The sequence below is a fragment of the Pan troglodytes genome, chromosome 14 (assembly GCF_028858775.2).
Source record: "Pan troglodytes isolate AG18354 chromosome 14, NHGRI_mPanTro3-v2.0_pri, whole genome shotgun sequence".
NCBI lineage: Eukaryota > Metazoa > Chordata > Mammalia > Primates > Hominidae > Pan > Pan troglodytes.
Genome location: NC_072412.2, coordinates 69,275,162 through 69,298,631, shown reverse-complemented (window position 1 = coordinate 69,298,631; position 23,470 = coordinate 69,275,162). Strand labels below are relative to the sequence as shown.

Below are 23,470 nucleotides of genomic sequence, written 5' to 3'. Positions count from 1 at the left end.
TCTAGACCTTAGTTTATGTATCTGTAAATTGACAGAGTTGAAATAGAGAAAGACCCTTTAGGCTCTAAATTCTATAATTTTATGAAATAGGTATTGAAGATTAATAGAGCAAGAATGGATTCAATGAAAACCTGCTGCTCTGAAGTTAGTCAAGTGAGTATATGTCTTACATGGGTGCCAGGAAACATATTCAATCAAAGCACACTTTGGCCTTCATGCAGAAGACGCTTTTGCTCTCAGTCACTCTCATACTAAAAAAGCCTGAGGTTAGAATTCAGACTAAATGTTCCTCAGCTTTAGTGTGAATGATTTTCTAAAGAAAGTGACTGTACCTGAAAAAATAAAAATAACTATCTACCAGTATATCTGCCAATTATTTGAAAACTTGAAACATTGTTCTGTGGGTTAGATTATTATTTTATTTTTGAGGAAACCTGTCCACCATTTAATGTCACTTAAAATTTCCTTCTTGTGAAGATGTATTCTTCTGGTGCCCATTAGATGTTATTATTATTATAAATTATAATGTTATTATAATTTCACATATCATGATACTTGAGATTTCTTAAAATTATTTCTGCAGTTTTAAATGAAGGTTGATGATAGTGAATATATAGCAGCTGTTTGAGTTAGGGTTTTGTTTTAGTTTTTGATATGTACCTTTGTGCTAATAGATCAATAGAGAAGAAAAATAATGAAGCTCTCATCACTTTAAGAGGAAGAATGGTTATAAGCTCACTTCTAACGTATGTCTAGGCCATAGTGGGAGCTCAAAAAAACATTTTTGAAGCACTTATCTTTGGCTTTTCAAAAACCGCCTCATATCTCTCTGTAACTTTGTTTTATTCCTTTTTTTAAGCATGTTTTTCTTTCTTAATGTGTTTGATCTTCGTTATGAGAACTGTCGAGATCATAAAACTAATTTTGCTTTCTTAACCTAAACCAAAGTTTTGTTCGTTTGTTTTCATATTAAATCTCATTAATGCTGATTTTGAGCATCAGGGAAATACTGTTAACTCCTGAATCACATGTTATTCTCAATTGAATTCAGAATATATGTAGATGCTGATTTTTATATGCAACCTGACACTATTTAGGAAAGATGTAATATGTCTTGCTGAAGTTCATCTACTCATTCAGTCATTTATTTATTCAATTGACAAATATCTCTTGTGCTTATTAAATATAAACCCACTTCTTCACATTTACCTTTATGCTTGTTTTAAACTTAAAGTGACTATTATGTAGCCTCAATGGTAATAGAAAAATAAAACCCAAAATAATCTTGTTTCATGAATCAGATGAAAACCAAAGATTAAAACCCATATCTATCTCTCATTTCAGTTTAACATTTTACAAAATGTATTGGCACTTACTTTCTCTAACTCTCAATGAGTAATATTATTATTATTGATATATATTATTACTTCTGAGGTGACAATAAATATGTCTTTTATTGAATAGATTATAGACTGATCACAGCTGACCTTTTCTGGTCAACAAAGATCAATGTGGTAAAAATGTTCATCCACCACAAAATTAGCAGTATATATGATTTAGCTAAAGTCTCAGAAACAATAGTGACAGGGACAATTGAAATTCACAGGTCTAATTTTAAATCTAATGCTTTCTGTACTACACCACAAGGAACCCCAAATGATCACTTCTGTTTCAAGTGTGCATAAAATATTACGAAATTTCACAGAAGCCTTTCATGGGACTATATTGAAGAAAATCTCACACATCCGATAAATAGCATTTTCGATCTAACAAGGGGAATGAGATTTCTGTATAGAAAAATACAGTCTAGATTGAATTATAAGAGAAAATAAAGCAGGGAATCAGGAAACTGCAGGACAGGTATGGGAAATACTACATAATTCCATTTAAATGGAATGCTGAATGATATTCAGAAATAATAAAATACAGATTGAAAAAATTGACTAGGTCCTGAGTGTAAAGGGCCTTATATAGCAATTTAAGGTTTCCTGTTTATTATTTTTTTCTAAATATGTAGTGTAATCATTAAAATCATTTAAGACTAAAAGGGAATATTAAGTTAGAAGCAGTGTGTCTTAAAACTTTTTAGTAAGTGGTTTTAATATAAATTGGAATGGGAAAGGAAAGAGACTAGTGATGCTGATTATTTTGGGTGGTCTTACAAAAGCACCTGAACTGTGCAATGGTAACAGAAATAAAAGAGCAGGAAGTGGCTGCATGTGAGTAATCAGTGAGATGAAGACAGAGACTCTGAGTCTTTAAGTTTTAGAGACTAGAAATATGATGGAGTCATAAGTGTAGGAAAAGATTTAGAAAGAAAGATTTAGTGTAGCATACATTGACTTTGAGATACTAGTGGATCATCCAGACAAGCAGTGCCCAACAAGGGCCTGGGAAATATGCTAAGGTATTTAAATTCTTTTAAGCTCTGTAAATTCTTCAAAGACATGACCTTTTGTTTTTGTATTCTAAACAACAATCACAGAGTCTCAAAATGATACATGCCTCGTATAAGTCTTCTATTGAACAGATTACAGACTGATCACAGCTGACCTTTTCTGGTCAACGAAGATCAATGTGGTAAAACTGTCCATCCACCACAAAATTAGCAGTAGAACTGCCTCTTTTGTGCGTTGTCTTATGCATATTTTTAAATTGACATCTGTAATTTTACTACAGTCACATATTTAAAATAGCTGTCTCTTTTTATTAAACTATGCACACTTTGAAGACAGGGGAAATTTCTTAGTCATTAATTTTCTTGCCCCTAAGTTTATGCTAAACACATACAATATGCTTAATAAACAATGTTTGGTGAATAAATAAATTAATTAATTAACAAATATCATATTAAAAAAAAAGACCTGATGTCTATAGTAAACTTAGCAGGGCTGTGGGGGCCAGTGTGCTTATAGCACATTTTAAATCAGTATTGTAAAGTTTCATAATATTACATGCCTAAGCTCTCTACTATATTCATAAGAAGATAAAAATTGATTAGTCCTAACCTTTTTTCCCACTGTCTTATGTATGAGAAACAAGCATTTTTATGGACAATCTTAATGACAGAGATCTAATTCTCTTTCATGTGCCTTAGCTTTTAAAGTAGTATTATCAAACAAGATTTCTTAGTTGTAATTTTCTTTTTATAAATATTTTCTCTCATGGATATGTGTGTAAGTGTGTGTGTAAGTGTATAATAGGCAGTCTCAACGCTAAAAACATTATTTAATTTTGCTATCCAGTATAAACTTTTACTTTCACTTCACCTGACTGAAAATGGAAGTAAAACTACATTTAAAGTGTTAATGATCTCTGTCAATCTACTAAACGTTCTTAGATCTCGCTGAGAAAAGCATTACTTTTGTCTTTTCTCTTGGCTTATCAGAACCTTTCTGAGTTCTTCACAGAAGCAGCAACAATGGAAAAAACTCCCGTAACATATTAGCAGATATCTTCTCCAGATGGCAGTAACTCTATTAACAACAGGGAAGCAAACATAAGCACCCAGCTTGCATCCAATCCAGTACAAAGATACTCTAAGAGAATATCTAAGTTGGGTCATCAATTAAATTCACTCTGAGGGACTATTAAGGTATAATATATTGTCAGTTCAGCTAAATTACACTCGTAAACAAAATCGGCTTCATCCATCTTCTGTCTGTAGCTCCCCCTGTTGGCAATATCATGCTGTTTACCCAAAGCAGGTGGAATAATACCCGGGAGCAGCGGCAAATAACTCATCACCTGCAAGGTCAAGCCATCTTCATATTTCTATCCAGATGCTTGTGGGTTCCAAGTTCTTACACCATCTTTCACAATTGAAAGACATTGGTAATAAATAAATTCTGGGAGAGTATTGCCTCATTTAAAAGCCAGGTGAATTCTCTATCAGCATCTCTTATATATTTCAGATCAGTCCTTCATATAAATCTTCGTGAAACATGTATGCAGTTCATCTTTCAGAGTGTTAATAGCTAGCTGTGGCTTAAAATATTATATTGTGAGTGTTTTATTCAGGAGCCACTGCAGTTGATTAATTCCCAAAAAAAGTTTGTCGAATGTTAGCAGGGATGAATTTTAATGCTGTTGAACGAACTTCTCTTGTTTTTTCAACAAATATGCAAACTGAAACCAGGGTTAGTGAACTTATGAGATGATGCTTGAAATGTTAGAGCCTTATGAAATACAAGATATTGATGCTGATCCTTCTCCTCCTTGGTAATCTGCTAGATATCTAACTGTTTAAAGAAAATACATTGACAAACATAAGAGCTCAGACTCTGAACACTACACACAGTTCACCATGCAAACATAATTAAAAAGAAATTCCATTCTTTACTCACATCTATCAAAGGACATTAAAAACATCGAATTCATAATCACAGCAACACTGAAGAGCTGCATTTCTTTTTCCCCCAATTTTCTCATAAATCATGCCATAAAGAGCCTCTGGTTTGCCAACTACTCCAAAAAATCTCTCTATTCACAATCATATTCTTCAAAATTCTGTGGAAATTTTATCTTTTGCAAAAAAGGTCATTTTCATTCATCTTATTTAATTTACAAATTACTTACCTTAAATAAAGTTTATTCTACTGGGACAAGCGGTGTGAACAGGGCTTGAAGACGTAAGATTCTCTTTGTTGGAGAAAAACAGACATTTTTTAATGATCAATATTAATACGTTTTCTGCTCATGCAAGTACATAAACTTTGGAGTATTTTTACAGTTTAAGGACAATCACATTTAAATTCATTACTTTTGTCCTATGTTTAGAAACTGACGTGATTGAATATATCAAATGATAAAATCTGTGATTTTGAAAATTCTGTTTTCTTGAATCCACTTTAAAGTTCAATTTTTAATTAATAGATGAGTTGATGAATGAAAGAGAAATTTTAGAATGAGAGCATATGATGTGGGGTTCTCCCAGAAAATATATAGCAACTACAAAATGCTTAAGTGGGAACCAAGATTTTCATATAGTACACAGTCATTAAATATTTATTCATTTGGCTTTTTGTCTTGATATCACTACCTAAATCAATAGCTCTGTGAATCATAAATCCCTTATTTGTATACAGACAACTCTTATGCTACCAATTAAAAGGTTTGATGCTCCACTTTTGAAATATTAACAGAACTCTTCACTAAAGAACAAACACAATTCTCCACTTTTGTCAGGTTTTCAAGAGCTTTTAGGAAATAGCTATTCATATGCTATTACTCTCTCTTTCCTCTGCCTAGAAGAACATTAAATAATATAAAAGGAAAAATAGCTGTAGACATTTTAATTACTGAAAACATGGATATTTAAATAACTGGTAAAAAAACACTATCTACTTAAAAATGTATATGCACATATAATAGATGTCATCCCATCATGAATGTTTAGGCATTTAATGATCCAAATTCTTTCTACTTTACAAGACAGAATAAGTAATGTACATCTTCATACTCCATTAATTCAGGCGACTCAGGTACCATTTAGTAAATTAATACTTAAGTGCACTAAATTTGATATACTTACTTCAAAGTGAATTTGATGAAGTAAACATCCATTTGCTTGCTACTCTTATTATTTGTCATGTTTTTGCCTAATGCTTATACTACTAAAATCTGATAGTTTTTTTAATTTGTAAAGACAAGTGCCTCTTATACTATTTGACTTGCCATAAGAGGGACTGCATCAAGTTCCTAGAAATAGGGAGACACATCATTTATCATAAAACTTTACCTTATAATATAACAAGGAGCAGGGTGGGCTTACCAGATTAAAGAAGAGACAGAAGTTCACTTCAAGTTGGCTTAAAGCAAATAACTATGGTGTAGGAGAGGATTTACTGACCTACCTAGCTGAAAAAATAAGCTGTAATTAGGCATGGAGGAATCCAAGACTTCAAGAATTTTGTTCTTATCTACCCCATATTTTCTAAAGTTTGTTTCCTATGTGTTGATTTTAATCTCCACCAGGCTCTTCATGCCTGAGATCTGCGCATAATGGCAAAGATGATAACTGTCTCCTATGATACATCCTATACTCTTCATAGCAAATGAAATGTATCACATTTTCCCTGACAGCATCAGCAAGATAGCTTCATGTTTACCAGAACCAGTCACTACAGTAGCAGCAGGCACCGTATTCATATTGATCAATCCACAGCCACAAGCCTTCCTCTGAAAAGAGGTATGAGGGTAATCCCACCCAAACTACATGGGCTGAAAGTTAAGAGAGTGCATGTTGTCTACTAGAATACAGATGCTGGGTGAGAAAGAAAAATCAGAAGTCAACCTCATAGTCCAATATACTATTAGCATTCATTCTAACACAAACCATACATAAAAAAGGAAAAATAAATTATATATCAATATAATATTGGACATAAACATAATTTTGACTGTTCATTATCAAGGTAGGTGTCCACATAGACTAAATTTAATTTGATAAATGTAAGTTTTTTACCTTAAGTTTTCCCCTTCCTTCTCACCATTTGAAACGCAAGGGTCAAATGCTGTAGTTAAGGCTTCTATACTAAGTATTAAATTAAGGCAGCAGAGAAACAAGTTTTTACATGGTTTATATTTTCTAAGCTAGGTAAATGAAACAGCAATTAAGTGTTAATCAAAATAACTATGGCCCATAGTTTGAGGTAGGAATAAAAGTTCTGACAATCTTATCCTTCATCCTTACTGGAATCTGCTTACCTATCACTTGGTGAGAAAATTATTCTACTGACGCAGCATTATGTAGAAGAATGTCCCACAGAAAAAGAAAATAAGCATGCATTTTAACAGTGGCAGATAGTAATTCTTCAGTCTCAGTATTAAGGTTCCAAAAGGTAAAATATATCTGTCATGTATTTCAAGAAAAATGATAAGGGAAAAATAAAATATGTTCAAAATATCTAATAAGTCAATTTTAATTGAGAGAAGTTAAGCATTGTAAAATACAGAGTAATTCTATCCAATTCACTGAACACCTTAAATGTGAGAAAAATACACAGATTTCTATTATAAGTTTTAGAAGCTTTGGTGCCTACATTACATCCTTGCTGATCTTGGCTACACGGCTGTAGTGGAGCACTCAGTGCACTGTGACAGCCTCCCCACTTGCAAGGCAAAGTGAATCTGGCTTTCTGCCTCAAGGCTTTGCTCCTAAGTTATTTAGGAGATTGTTAAACACACAGTTATTAATACAACCCTGGGACAGTATAGGAGTTAAATGTCTCTAAAGTACCCTTTACTGAACAAGGAATGAGAGATGGTGGAGAAATATCTCTGCCCCATGTATATAAGAAAAGTCTGGATGGACTTTCTGGGAAAAGCCAATAAAAGAGTTGCACACCAACCCCTAAGGATCTGGAGCAAAGCCTTGCCTTTTATGGAAGATAATAACTTAATACTTGTAAAAGGTTTCCTGGATTCTTAGTAGAGACTGAACACCTTTTCATAGGACATCAAGTGATTATGGGAATAAAGCTGCCAAAATTGAGTACCTAGAGTATTTTCTGATCTACCAGGTTATAACTGTCAGGGAAGCATTGCAGCAATCCATTGTACCATGGAAATGATGCATTTGGGATTGAAGCCAAAAAAGCTTGAAGAACATAAAAGTTATTTCAATGAGTAGTTCAAACCCCTATGTATCTTACAACGTTACACTTAACATCTGTCCCTAAGCTCATTCTTATGGCCTTGTGACTACTGTAGTCTGGCCAAGAAAAGTAGGTTGGAATAAGCTATAATCTTCCGCAGCTGATCTCGAGGTATTAATTAATAGTTAGCGTTTCCTTTTCTATTACCCATTCTAGATTCGAATACTGATGGTAAGGAAAATCTAGATTGGATGAGTGAAGAAAAAAATAGTGAATATCATATTTTCATAAATAGTTGCAGAAGTAAATACTGATTCATTCCACTAGTTTTATGGTCCGGTTTTTTTCCCCCCTTTTCTTTTCTTTCTTTTTCTTTCTTTCTTTTTTCCCCCCCCTAAGAAATTGCACTTGACCCCAAACTGGAAAAGTTAGTGAGATGGATTTAACATAAATCATGAGACATTTGAACAATGCAAGAAGTGAATTCTAGCAGACACTTTGATTCATCGTTTGCACCTTTTTGGATCACCTCTGACTTCATGCACAAATGTGGAGGAGAGGTTGTTGCATGCTGAAAGTTATATTCTAAGCACTCATGGAATGGATCTCAGGCTTTCTGCTTCAAGACTTTACATCGAAGTCCAAGATTCTGCTCAGTTTGAGCAGGCCCAACTCAGAAATGTGAAATGGTCAGCTCCAGAAAAGATCGTCAGGGGAGCAAAGGCACAGATACTTTAGCCTTTGGTCCTTCAGAAGAAAGGATCAGGGAAGCACTGTACCTATATCTCAGCGGTCCTTTAACAGTCATCTTCATACCACACCGTTTATTAGCATTTTCTCTATCACTTTCTCACTTTACCTGTTCCAGTTCCATACTCCCTTCTTATGTTTTATTTTACAAAGCAAATTCATGCAACCAAAGTCTTATCTCAAGCTATGCTTTTGGGGGAACCAAAAGAGCAATAGTCATAATAACACCTAACATCTATTATCCCCCAATTCCTCATTTTAAGCAATGTTTTATTCTTGCTTAGAGAACACTGAAAGTGTAGTAAGATATAACTTCCAGAAATATATGACTCTCTTTATCTTGTATTTTGTAACAGCCTAAACTTACTGAAGGAATTGTGCCTAATTATTTAGGGGACATGGAGAAAGCAAAAATGGCTTTGTGAAACTAGTGGAAGCAGAGATTAAGAACCCTGATGTGACAGTTAATTTTAAGTGTCGGCTTGACTGGGTTAAGGAATACCTAGAGAACTGGTGAAGCGTTACTTTTGGTAAGTCTGGGAAGGGTGTTTTCAGAGAAGAATGTCATGTGAGTCAGTGAACTGAGTGGGGAAGGTCCACCCACCTGCAATATGGGTAGGCAACATCTAATGAGCTGGGCTCTTGGATAAAAGACAAAAAAAGGAGAGCAAAACACTTTCCGTCTCCTGAAGTGAGGACTTTTGTCCTCCTGCCCTTGAACATCAGAACTCCAGGCTCTCCATGCTTGGGACTGAGAATTACACCATAAACTTCCCTGGTTCTGAAGCTTTTGGATTTGGACTGAGACAGGGCACCTTCGTCCCAGGGTCTCCAGTTTACAGACCGCCTGTCAAGAGATTTAGCCTTCATAATCATGTGAGCCGATTCCCCTTAAGAATCACAACTCATATCTATCTATCTCCATGTTCATGTCTGTATCCATATTTATATCCCTATCTATATATCTCTCTATCTATATCTTTTCTATTGGTTCTGTCTCTATAGAGAACACCGACTAATACATCTGATATTTCAGCCGGCCTTGTGAAGGAAGGACCAGAGCTACTCCACAGCACTGCAAAAGGGTATGGTGTGACCTCAGAGAAGATGTCTACTTGGCATGGTTAGGTACGGGCGTTTCCAATTAGCAAAGTTTCTCGTTGTCCATAGACAAGCAAAGAATTGCTTGACATCAAATGGGCACTGAAAGTTTAAATACATGGAATTTTAGTAGCGACCATTTTTGATTGATTAAAACTGCTTACATCAATTAAGCATCATAGAATTATCTCATAATCTAGGATGGAAAGTGGGGGTGGCTTTAATAATCAGTAATATGGCTTTTTCCATATTATTATGTGTGGGTGTTCTTAATCAGGATTATATTAACTTAAATTTTATCTGAGTTTATGGATTGATAATCATTTTGTTTAACTCTTTAGTTAGATTAACACATTTATATCTCAAACAATCTTACAAGGTCATTGTTACTGATGCTTTGTGTGTTCCAGAACTTTTTCTAGATCATAGTCAATGTAGGATCATCAAAGAAAAAATATCTTTCATTCCATCTGAGAATTAATACCAAAAGGAGTTAGTAGAAACAATTGAATATGAAATATTTTTTTCTAAAAGCTATATGTCTGCTAAATTTAGATTTTATAAACTTTAAGATCATATTTTTATATGTAAATGTATATTTAATTATAATATGTCTAAGAATTGGTAGTTTGCCACACTTAAATTGGCAGGGTTTTTTTTCTTTCTTAGATACATAAAATACTAGTTTGTCTCAATTAACTTACATTAGATAAAATACTCAGAACTGATAAGTTATAAAATTCTGCAGTTTGTATTTTATTCCAGATTTTGATATTAATCATTAAAAGACAAACTTCAGAGAACAAACTGCTGCTGTAGAATTTGTCTAGGACACATGATTGTACACTGGACACATGAGTGCACGCTGGATCATTGCCTGACACATTGCATGAGCTGCCACAAGTCAAGATTATCTGTTTTCATAGAAACCACCTCATTGATTTCCAGAATCAGAGGAATATGCTAGTTTTTCAAGTTAGCTCGGCTGCACAGTGTATATTTCACAGGCAAATTATTCATAAGGAAGAGGGGGTGTTACTCTCAGGCTTTTTACTGGAAAGTGGAAATGAGCAGCAAGCAAGGAAACCTTGTGGAATGGTGCTATATAGATATACAGTTTTCCTTTGGGGAAAATGTTTCAAAAAATATTCACTTTTGTTGTATTATTTGAAATCATTAATTGTCATATAATTTGCTTGCGTATTTGGAAAACCCATGTTTGGAAATACATTTTGCTACTGTAGCATTTTTTATTTACATCATATATTTTTTTAAGTTAAGGAAACATTTTAACAAAGCTATTAGAAAATAATTTGAATAGAAGAAGTAGGTGCATTCAATTCAGGAATATTTGGTTACCAGTAGATACCTAATATGTTTCATAATTTCATTATTAGGTTTCTGTATCTCCTCCTATTTATTATGACAAGAGTTGGTTCTGGAATTGATGATACCGTACCACAGATTTTTGTAGAAGGCAAATAATTACATATTTTAATGCTAATATTAGACTCAAGATGTCCTAAAATGTGCCACAAAGCAGTGGAAAAATGTTCATGGCTACAATATAGGAGAGAAAATCAGTATGTGCAGTTAGCATAATAAAGAGAAGAAAAATATATTCTAGATATAAACAATCTGATAAAACTGAGTTAAGCTTAAATTAGTGAGGGCAAATAATAAGGATAGAAAATAGAACATGATTAAATAGGCAGAAACAGAAATTAACAAGAAAATATCAACCGAAACAATAATCTAAGATTCAGTAATAATAGCAATATAAAAAAGATGCCAATATGCTAACTGGGGAAAAATCCAAAATATTAGGAGCAAAGAACAAGATAAAATCACAGATAAGTGGAGAAAAAATAGGGATAGAATGTATAAATTAAGAAGCTGAAAGCTGATAAATGAAAGACAAAAAGCACAAGATGAACACAACAAGAAAATATAGAGACCTTATCACTGGAAGGAAAGGGAGAAAGTAAAAGAAAGATAAGGGCTCAAGAAAGAACAAGATGAAAGAAATCAATCCCACAAGAAATGTGACTCTTGTCAGTTATAGGTGGAAGAGATGTTTCATTTCAGACAGCAGGAAATGAAAGCTTGATAGGTCAAAGCTGAATGACCTTACTGAAAGTTTAAATGAGAAAAGTGACCACTGTGATAATAAAAAGGAAAGTGAAATAAAAATTTTGATTTATGCTTAAGCCAAAGGTCATTTTAGTGCTCTTATGTAGACGTACATTTTCAGCAAGAAATTACCAATATGTTAAAAATAAAGTTTCAGACAGCATATGAAGAAATGCATAAGATAATTTTGCTGCACTACACAGTACAGTTTTGAGATAACAGAAAGTTTGTTGTGAGATGCAAATTACTTTTCCTTGATCTCTCTGGGTCTATTATGTGAACATTTGACATGTATGACCTACTGTAACTCCTGAAAATACAGTAGTGCATTGAAACTGAGACTTACCAAAGGGAGAAGGAAAATTCCTAAGTATATTTATTAATCTAATAATTCATATACTTATACTATACATTCTTAGTTTCTCTCTGTTTCTATGCTAGGCTCTGGAAATTTAAAAATAAATTAGGTGCAGCTCTTGTCCTTTAAAATTGTGAAGTGAAAAAACAGCAGCAGAAAGAGATAAGGAGTCAAGATCATTAGAGAGAATGATAAATGTTCTCATTGATATAAGCACAGGGTAGTATGTTGAGAGGAAATATTTGGGCAGGATGAAATTTCCAGACAAGAATAGGAGGCAAATCAATGCAGGAGTAAGAGGGCAACTAAGAAAGGGTAAATCTAATTCTATTTACATTTCAATGAAGATATGAGTGACAATTATTAATGGGCCTTTAAGAATTCTTATACCTTTGTTCCTTTTTATGTTTGTTATATTTACCGTGGTATTCAGATAATTAGTTTTAAAAAGCACTTGTAAAATTGATGGTGTTTTTTACATAAAGAGGAAGGAAGGGGACAAATTAGGAGAACAAATCTCACCTTTTTCTCTCATTACCACGTACATGTGAACCCCCAAAACAAATGTGTTCAGCACAAAACACACATACTTCCCCAAACATAGATGGATTTATCTTCTGAAATGTTTGTGAAGCTCCTTTTGGGTGCAGGGAACAGAAAATACTGGGATTATCTCCAGTATCAAAGATTCTCATAAATATACAGATAATCCTCTTGGTAAATTTGAAGCATTTACAAGAGTAATTCCAGCTTGCAGGTCAAGTCCCCAACTGATATGCCTTGCTTCTTCTGCAAGCAGTTTATAGAAAGGGGACACATAGACTGTAAGAACGGAAACACTTAGTACTTTAGTAAATATAACCTAATGAAATTGAACACCTCATTTAATAAAATTATCCTGCTATCCAGCACCTAACATCTAAGTTTTATAGTATTATCTCATGAAGAACTCCCATGAGTTCTTTAAACATATTCAGAAAGGCCCTTTATGTATGTGTCAGCAATAGTAAGTGATAAACGAGTAAGATTGGAAATCCATCTGCTGCCTATAGCTAGAGACTGGGTTAAAATGTGATCAGTAATAAATGAATGATAACATATAACCTCACTGCTTACAAATCTACTTAAGACCTTGCATATTACACATAGCTAAATCATGGAAGCTACCGTACCCACGTAACCTTAGCAAAGAGGCTGCCCCATACCAAGTTTCCTACCTTAGAGAAACAGTAAGGCTCCACAAGTTAAGCACATCTTCTCTGGCCATAGCTGAATAGACTAGGAAAGATTAGCTGGACCACAAGCCACAATTTATGAGCTGGCCAGCAATATCTAAGGTGGTCTGTCAAGAAAAAAAAGAAAGTGGGAAAATGTTAGATGCAAGAAGATTCTCTTCTTTGGAAAAATAACCAGAAAATATGAAAGCATCAAGAAACTACTAGTCAAAATAGACAATAAAACTGTGGATATATGTAAGATATGAAGCAATAAAAACAATAATGGGCAGTAAATGGTCCCACATCATGAGGAGATAGAAACACAAATAAGCAAAAACCACAAGACACAAAATCTATACAGAATAGCACTGGCAGATGCAGTGAAAGAAAAACTAAAAAGAAGATAAATGACAATAATGACAGATTGATAAATTTATATAATAAAGAAAAGATATAATGTAAAATGTAAACGTTAAAACTTCTAGCTTGAAGGATATATCACTGTCTCTGTGGGCCAAGCTTTATACTCTGTTATTTCTATGAGAGTTTATGTTCATTACGCCTATACATATTTTTAAAATATTTCTGTGCTGCCTGAGTTAGACTTAATGTATCGCTTTTAGAACAACCTAAATAATCCAACTAATATAATGATGCTGAGTACAGACATTTGCACTGTTTCTCTATGTGTTATTAAATTAGTAGAAGGCCATTAGCCTGAGGCTGTCTCTGTACTTTTTGAGTTCCTGCATAACAAATTGCAACCTTAGTACATACACATGCCAAAAAGCTAATTTAGGAATATAACAAAGCCAAGTTTAGCCAATCACAGGCAGCCAGTTCATCACATTATGCCCAAATAAGGCAGATGGTTCATTATGTCATGCCCAAAGAAGGCAGATGACTCATCACACCATGCCCAAATGAGGTGGATGCCTAAGTGTAGCAGATGACTTATCTACTTTGCTTCTGTGTTCACCCAATAAGGCCTATAAAAGCTCCCTGCCCATACTGCCAGGCAGGGCTCTATGAACCTCCTCTGGTTCTGAATGTCACTCAGTTAAGGAGTCGTTCTTTGCTCAGATAAACTCTGCCAAATTTAACTTGCCTACAAATTAAATGTTAACAATCCCCAAATGGTATGAAAATTTTCATATGTCCATGTGTGCACCAGCCAGTTCCCTTTTCTTTCCACCACAGTTATTACTGGTGTCGCTATTTAGGTCCTCATGATGGTGAAGGGTGTATAATTTCAAAAAATGTCTCCGGCTTGGGAGGTAGTATACGAATAGTGTATTAACTGAGCTCTGGAAAGGCTTTCAAGCTCTGTGATTTATTCTAATAAATAGTCATCCAAGGTGTTGTGAGATGTATGTGTATACTGGAAAAAATGGAAAATTAAGATTTCTTTTGTGATGAGACCATGCTTTAACTAAACTACTCACAAATATGGCCAACGAGGCATTTTTGCTACAAAAAGCTATCGTTCAGAACACTAGATTTGAATATTCTCTCATTTTTCCTGTTATGGTTTGGGTAGTAATTTAGTTTCTCTGAATCCGAGATGACTGATTTGTAAAATAGGGTAGTATGGCAGTGCTACTTAATGTATAGTCCTCTTATGAGAAGCAAAAAGAGAAGCACTTGGTAAATTTAAAAAGACAGCACAAAGCCAGGCGCCATGGCTCACGCCTGTAATCCCAACACTTTGGGAGGCCGAGGCAGGCAGATCACAAGGTCAGGAGATGGAGACCATCCTGGCCAATACGGTGAAACGCCGTCTCTACTAAAAATACAAAAAATTAGCTGGGCGTGGTGGCAGGCTCCTGTAATCCCACCTACTCAGGAGGCTGAGGCAGGGGAATTGCTTGAACCCGGGAGATGGAGGTTGCAGTCAGCCAAGATCGTGCCACTGAGCACTGTACTCCAGCCTAGGCAACACAGCAAGACTCCGTCTCAAAAAAAAAAAAAAAGATTGCAAAATACAAGGCACTGGTGTCGACATCACTCTATAAATGAGAGGGAGTTTCTCACCTGTCGTATTTAAAGCCCACACAACACTCAAAAAGGCAAGATGTTTCTATTAGGTAGAAGAAATTCTATCACATCTTCACCCACACATCTAGATGAGGAATATAGCATAGTATGAGAGTGGCTACTATACATTTATTTATTCATCTTATTTTTTATATGTTTTATATTAAAGCAGTTACTTATCTAATGAATGAAGCTTAATATTAACTATATAAATAGTTTATCTTTTCTATAAATAATTGGTAGAAAATTTCTAAATGGGAGAAAGTAATCCAAATGTAGTTTTTTATTCGATTATATAATGGACTTATTCATTACGTATATATTTAATAAATGGTTTCAAAACATGTCATGTTTCCTTGACTCAAACTGATGTCAGTTAATGAAGAGACACATACAACTTTCGGTGATATTTTAACCACACAATCCATTGCTCCTGCTAGCTTTATAATCCATTGCTCCTGCTAGCTTTCCTCTTCAGCCATATCACGTCCTTAGTTTCTTCTGTAAATAGGTTAAATCCTGATTTCAGTAGAATACCTTCAACCCTCTCAACCTTCACTCATTTTTCTTATTTCCTAGACCAGATACCAACACTAGATTAGCACAAATTCCTTTCTTCTCCATTCCTAAATCTTCACCATTGTACATGGCTGAAGTATGCATATAATCATGTTGAATAGTTTGACTTTAAAATTTATGGTCTCTAACATTTAGAAAGACCTAATTAAATTCTTTTCAATTTTCAAACTTACAAAATTTCATCCCCATTCTTGTTCTTAGATGATGACTTTTATTCCAATTTTCCACAGTCCGAAGAGAACCTTAACACCTTCCCACCACCACAACCCCATCTCTGTCTTTTCTTGTCTTTTTTTTTTTTTTTTTTTAAAGTCTTGCGCTGTCACCAGGCTGGAGTGCAGTGGTGAGATCTCTGATCACAGCAATCTCCACCTCCCGGGTTCAAGTGATTCCCCTGCCTCAGCCTCCGGAGTAGCTGGGACTACAGGCGCACACCACCACACCCAGCTAATTTTTTGTATTTTAGTAGAGACGGGGTTCCACCATGTTGGCCACGATGGTCTTGATCTCTTAACCTTGTGATCCACCCGCCTCAGCCTCCCAAAGTGCTGGGATTACAGGCGTAAGCCACCGCGCCTGGCCTGTCTTTTCTATTACTGAGGTGTAACATTCCATGTACTTGGCCAAAGACTGCTCTCTTACTTTTGAAAGAGAGACCCCATTTGCTCTTGTCATTCAAGGACATTGCTTAAGGAATTCTCAACAATTTCTTCTACATATTTTCGAGCAACATATAAACTTTCTGTTATTTCTGTTCTATTTTTAAGAAGCCTCTTTGACTATTTCCCTGGTTAGCTACTAAATCATATATTTTAGTTTTTACAGAATTACTCTTTGAAAGACGTTTGTATATTTGGTCTAATTTATTTCCTTCCATTCCTATTCTCCTTTGAATCCAGTTAAATCAAGCTCCTAATCCCATTACTTTGCCAAATCTGTTTGTCAAGTTTCCAGTGATCTTCACGTTTTCACATCCAGTTGTCAATTCTCTGTCTTCGCTTACTTACTTCACTCCTTCCTGCTGAAATTAGGCCTTTACATGGCTTTGAAAACATAAGATTTTCTTGTATTTCTTTTTCCTCAATAAACATTTATTCTTTGTCATCAGTTTGGATTTCCCTCATTTATTAAGGGCTTTCTACCTAAAATAATTTTGTAATAATTCCTTCTATTCTTGTGGCTTTAAATGATATCTAAATTCTTATAACTTGATATAACCAGCATTAAATTCTTCCCTGAACAACTTCATATTGGGTATACAATTGCCTCTTCAAAATATTCAATTGATTATCTAATAGAAGTCTCAAAAATAACATGTTCAAAATTCAGCTCCCATTCTACCCTCCCTATCACAACTTTCCTTTCTACAATCTTCTCTATCTTAGCCATTGGCAAGCCCAACATTCTAGTTGCTTTAATGAAAAACCTCAATTATATACTGGACACCTCCCTTTCACCTAGAGCTCACAGTCATTCCAACAACCTATCTTGTTGACTTTATCTTCAAAATACATTCAGAATCTGATGACTTTTCACAACTACTGTTATCCTAATTCAAGCCACCCTCATCTTTTGTTTGAATTATTACAACAGTCTCCTAATGATTCCCAGCTTCAACCCATGCTCTTATCACTCTCTTCTTAAACTAGTAGCCAATTGACCCTGACGTAAAGCAAGTCAAATTATGCCACTACTTGTATTTGATATCCCCAATTGCTTCTCATACCACTAAAGTAAAGCTTATTTTTATCTGAGATTAAATTTATTATATTTTATTATTTGTACAATTGGAACAATGACATATTTATTAGCCAAGGAAGTTGTAAGAACTAAATTAGAGTATGCTACTTTTAAAGTACACCATAAGAAACAACATTCAATGATTAAACAAATATTATTTTCATTATCTTATGTTCTTGGTCTTGCTCCATATTTGGTCTGTGATACATATTTCAAGAATATCCCAAAAGAATACTTAGTATAGTATTTTCCTTTTTCTTCTATTCCTTTTGCTTCTAAAAATGTAAAATTGCACAAATGCAGTTTTACTGACATCAAGACACACAGCTATGGATTATGTTATTTAATATACTCAGTCCAAAATGTTAATGCTTGTTAATTTCTTCTTCTTTTTATTAGATAATAATTTGAATTTCATGGGGATCTTCAGTGTCTCAAATTTAAGAAGTAAATTTTATAGTAAATATTGTGGGAATCAAAAAGTGAGATCTTTGACACAATAAAGGAGATTTATTGTACCTTATATTTCACAATGTATGTAGGTTCCTTTCTTATTGCAAGAAAGGTCACTTGAAGATCGAATGTGCTTGTATTTTTCTTAATATGTTAATAACGCAGAATAGCCATTTCATTTTGTTTCAGGTGGTTTGTTTATTTACAAACACAGACACAAAATTATTTATACTTTTCTGTTAAGACACCATCACTGTGGTCACTGTGGTCAAACACATACTTGTGTTCGAAATTTGGGCAATTTTTTGTGGTGTTACCTCAGGCACTTGTATGCACTCAATAAATGGTACCGTATTCATTATTACTTCTTATAATTCTGATTTATCAGAATCCTTTTTGACAATAAGAAGCAAGTTCTCCTGCCATTTTAGCCATTCATTCCATTGCCTCATTGGTACAGGGAAGGAGTGAAGATCTTAAGTAACTTACCAGGTACAGAAGCCAATTGAGAAAAGTAAAACTTACCTTAGAGTAGAGAGAGAGCACTAGCACCATACTGGAAAGTAAAGCATACAGAAAAAAAGATTGAGGGTGAAGCAAGATTAATAAAGATGGGAGTAAGGTACACCAGAAAATAAAAAGTGTTAAAAATAATAAAACCAACAAAAGCAATATCAATAACCAAAAGGGTTATGCAATGCCCCATGGTCAACTATAAGCATAGGGCTTTGTCCTGTAAGAGCACATTTCAAAAATCCTAATTTTAGTCATCATTCATAGAGTGCAATTAAAGAACAGACTAATGTTTTTGTGTCTGTGTCAGAATAAACAAAGAGACAAGGTCAACATTACACAGAATAAACAAAGAGACAAGGTCAATATTTTATTTGCTTGTTGGTATGTTGGTGGTTATATGTTTTATATACAGTTATACACAGGTGTACAGATTATATACAGTTCCCTGTATTGAGGAAGATTAAGAGAAGGGAAGAGGACGTAGGCTTTGAATACAGAACCATCAAGATAGAAGGTAAAGCACATTTATGAAACACCCACTATACATCAGAGACTGTGTGTCTCTGACTGGAAAACAATTTAACCTAACATATTTTATAACCAGGTCATTTGTGCCAAAGAATGGAATTGTATTAATTACAGAGATGAATAGATTTCATAGCTTCCTTAATAAATTAATATAGCAGCCTCATGCTATCATTTCATTACATCATTTGAGGGGAGATGTTTGGTAAAACTGACATGAAGTTTTTTTACTTACAAACTTTTTATGATAGATTAAGCCATTGAATATTTTTTAAAAAAGAAATATTTTATAGATTTGATTCAGTAGCTGAGAGATATTTAAGTAAAGAGTAGGCTATAATTCATAATTAATACTGATTTCTGATTAACACAATGCCTTATAATTAATTCAAAAAGAAAGCAATTTTAGGTAAGTCATCGAAGAGATTTTTAAAAATTATCATATCATAAAAAAGCCAAATTGTCTTCCATGTTTTAACTCATTTAGTTTCTTTATCTGCAGATAATACGAATTCATGTACAAAACTTAATTTTATAATTTCTCCAAATACACACAAGCGTTTGTGTGCATGTGTGAATTACATCCATATTTTCATCTTTTATAAGAGTTCCCTGTATTGAGGAAGGTTAAGAGAAAGGAAGAGGCCCTAGGCTTTGAATGTGGAACGATCAAGACAGATAGAAGGTAAAGCACATTTATTGAGCACCCACTATGTAATCAGGAACTATATGTTTCTCTTAAATGTCCCAGCTAATCCATGATGGATATTTCCCTATACAATTAAATATATGAGTTAAATGAGGTTTTAAGGTTAAGAGATAGATATAAAGTCACAATGGCATTTACTTGGTATTTGAACTTTGACTACCATGACTCCTAAACTTGTGTAGCTAATATTGCATTACACAGCTTATAGGTTTCCCTTCTTATACATTCCCAAATGACCCCAATCAAATTATTTTGGTTTTACTTCACAACCTGAAAATTTTAAGAGGTTTTACACTCAAGTTCCATTTGGAGAAAATACATATGTTCAAATATACTGCACTAGTAAGCAAACACCATATTTCTTAGCAGAGTTCAACAAAAACTTAGGTGGTTTTAGCTGTGTAGGTGAGAATAACATGAAAACAGAAAATTAAATCTGAGTTTAAGTGAGAAAATAACAAAAGCTTTGTTGAATAATTCATAATAATAAAATTCAGAGGATTTAGTGTCATCAATGGAAAGCTTCTGAGGCAAATGGGAAAAAATATATACTTTTCTTATTGAAGAAGTGGATATAGAGCACAAAGGTTCATCCTATCTACAAAAAGAAAATAGTTTGCTGGATGCAGACTAAATCATAAGGAAGGGCCTGTAATCCCAGCACTTTGGGAGGCCAAGGTGGGCAGATCACCTGAGGTCAGGAGTTCAAGACCAGCCTGGCCAACATGGAGAAACTCCATCTCTACTAAAAATACAAAATTAGCTGGGTATCGTGGTGGGTGCCTGTAATCTCAGCTACTCGTGGGGCTGAGGCAGGAGAATCGCTTTAACCCAGGAGTTGGAGTTTGCAGTGAGCTGAGATTGTGCCACTGCACTCCAGCCTGGGTGACAGAGTGAGAACCCGTCTCAAAAAAAAAAAAAATCTATATATATACACACACAAATGTGCACACATACACATATATATATACATACACACATACACATATACATACACACATATATACATATATATGTATATATATGTGTGTGTGTATATATATGTGTATGTGTATATATATTATATATATATGTATCTGAGCTCTCTAACACAAGATACTTAAAAGTCCTTGATGGACTTAAGATTAACCCTGTGTGTGTGTGCACACGTGTGTGTGTATGTGTATGTGTAATAAAATAAAAGTCAAAAGGCCTTGGATGTTTCATCATCAACCAATGTCAATACATTATTAGATATTTACTATGCTCAGAGTACCAAATCTGAATTTCTAGACTAGATCCTCTTTTTAGCTCCAAAATTCTATTTCTAAAACCTACCAAGCTTCCCCACCTATGGGCAGAACAAACAAAATATTTCAAAAATAACTACCATAATGCTCTTCCAACCCTCACCTCCAGAAAGATTTGCTTCTTTTTCTGACTCCAGTATCACAACAGCACAATTATGTACCCAATTTCCTTTGCCTGGAATTTCAAAATATGTTGTGGAGTATTGTCAGCTCTTCCTACTATATATCGCTTTAATTTCCACCGCTTTCTACATTGCTACTGCCTTTACTAAACCTCATGTTATCTTTTTACCTAGATTTTGTTATAGGAAACTTGATGTGACTAGCACACCTTTCTGATTCATTTAGAATTTTTTGTTCTAAATTTGTTAAAATGTATAAAAGATCATTTTACTTCCCTGCAAATAATATACTGTATAATGATTATGATGATTACTTCTTTTTGCTTCTTTTCTTTAGTAGCAGAGTTCTGTTTTTCAAACTAAACCTTTTGCACAACCCAATTAATTAAAATAGATTGATGAAGTGATGCACTAATTGCTAACTCCATATGACAACACCCTCAATTTTGCCACCAAAGAAAGTCCATGACAACTTAAGGTATAAAACTAACCATTGCAGAAACAACAGCAACAATAAGTGCTTTTTAATATGTCATACCTGCACACAATATTCATTGCCCAGTTATATATAAATCAACCATAATTATTTTCCACATAATTGCCACATTCTATACTGTTTCTATGTCTGTAGCATTCATCTCAAAACTTTGGTGCGACAGTAAGACATCACCTTGTTCTTAGTGTATTATAACATTTGTTGGTACACCTTAAAACTAAGTATGAGTTTGGAAATGCTTAGTTACGGTATAACAAATTATATCATACCTGGATTTAAAAATGACACATCCTGGGGTAGAATGCAAAGCACATAAAAGACAAATACACATTGCAGAGACAAGGAGAGATAATTGGTCCATTTGAAAATAAATATCTATGACAGCTGTGAGGTAAGTGACCACACGAGCAGCTAGAGAAGTGAGAATGAAGAGAAAAAAACTAACAAATTAGGAAGAGCCAAGGAGCTACTTCACTAAGGCAGATTCTCATTGTGGACTTCTACATATGTGCTAACTGTGAAGTAGAAATTGAAGTAAAAATTGCTTTATGTATTAAGATGAAGATGAATTACTTTTTTGAGACAAATGATTTCTTCCCATGTGTCTTTTACCTTGAGAAAATAATAAGAAAATGTGTTTATCAAATATAGAAAACTTTGCTGTTAATCTTCCAACTAATGGCTTATATTATTTAAATTTCCTTTTGATCTTAACCTCAGACATATAATTTTTGCTTAGCTTTATTAAGTTGAATATGTTGTTTCTGTTTTCTTCGTACTCAAAAGTAGCCATTTTAATTGCTTTATGAGAGGTAGAACAATAATTAAATAAGAAAAAATGCGTAAGCTAAATATTGCCTATTTAAAAGTTATATAAATATTAATGAGACACACAAGCTTGGTTTAAAAAAAAAGTCATAGACATATTTTCCTATCTTCACTGAGTTAAAAATATAGGATGAGACAAGCCTGATCTCCAGAAACAGGTTAAACATGTCAATATTGCAACATGGTAAATAGATGAGAGAATATTAAAAGTTTATAGAATATTCTTTCCTTAAGGTCATTAGGAAAAAGACTCGCATTCTTATAAAGGGTTCGTTTAGATAAGTTTTACACTAAAGACAACAGAAACACTGGCGAATCCAAGGTGACTTCCAGTCTTACTTTGTATTCTAAGGAATAATGCATTTATTTTTGAAATGATATTTAGGATCAAAATAGAAGGAAGTCACAGAGACTGATCCAGCTGGCAATAGGGAGAAAATATTTCAATAATTCTGGTGAAACAGCAGGGGAAAGCAAGTTATTGTGTATGTGAGTAAGCAAGGAAAATAGTAGCTGAGCCTGATTACTTCTTACCCCAAATGGATTTGCCACTGCTACGGAGAAATTCCATCTAGTCTTTAAAATGAGTGTGAACTAAAGTAATGTAAAGAGAAGCTAGCCGAGCACAGCTAATCAAAATCTATCAGAAAGCATTATACTTGGCATTGTGCTTGGTTCTGTATAGAATCAAATTAAATGGAACTGGGATCTTACCCTCCAAAACTCCAGCTTCCATTTGTCAACTACCCCTTTGCCTGTTTTTCTGATATTAAAAAAAAAAAAAAACTTCAATACTCAACAGAGAATATAAACTTTCTTCTTGGGAAGTAATTCTTGCTGGTTCAGTACAACTGAACCTGTGATCTCTTATTTAGGGTAAATATGGTCAAGTAATGAGGAAATATGGGGAAAATAAATTAACAGTGAGTAATTAATCTTCTTTGTCAGAAACAAAAATTCACTTTTGATGCTCTCCTGTTCACAAAAGGGAGTACATTTCTGAGTATGAAATAACCATG

The 23,470-nt window shown here is 34.0% G+C and overlaps 1 long non-coding RNA gene across 4 annotated transcripts in view; it reads right to left on the bottom strand.

The window, feature by feature from the left end:
- Positions 1-875: 875 nt before the first annotated feature.
- LOC107968063 (uncharacterized) overlaps positions 876-23,470 on the bottom strand; it is a 45,822-nt gene continuing 23,227 nt past the window's right edge. For 2 of the 4 annotated variants that reach the window (XR_010150506.1, XR_001708943.4), the window contains exons 3-6: positions 13,158-13,282; positions 5,774-5,859; positions 4,579-4,641; positions 876-4,241 (exon numbers count right to left, since the gene is read on the bottom strand). This is a non-coding gene — a long non-coding RNA (uncharacterized LOC107968063). The remainder of the gene's footprint in view (positions 4,242-4,578; positions 4,642-5,773; positions 5,860-13,157; positions 13,283-23,470) is intronic. The other 2 variants (XR_010150505.1, XR_010150507.1) reach the window with 1 other exon arrangement.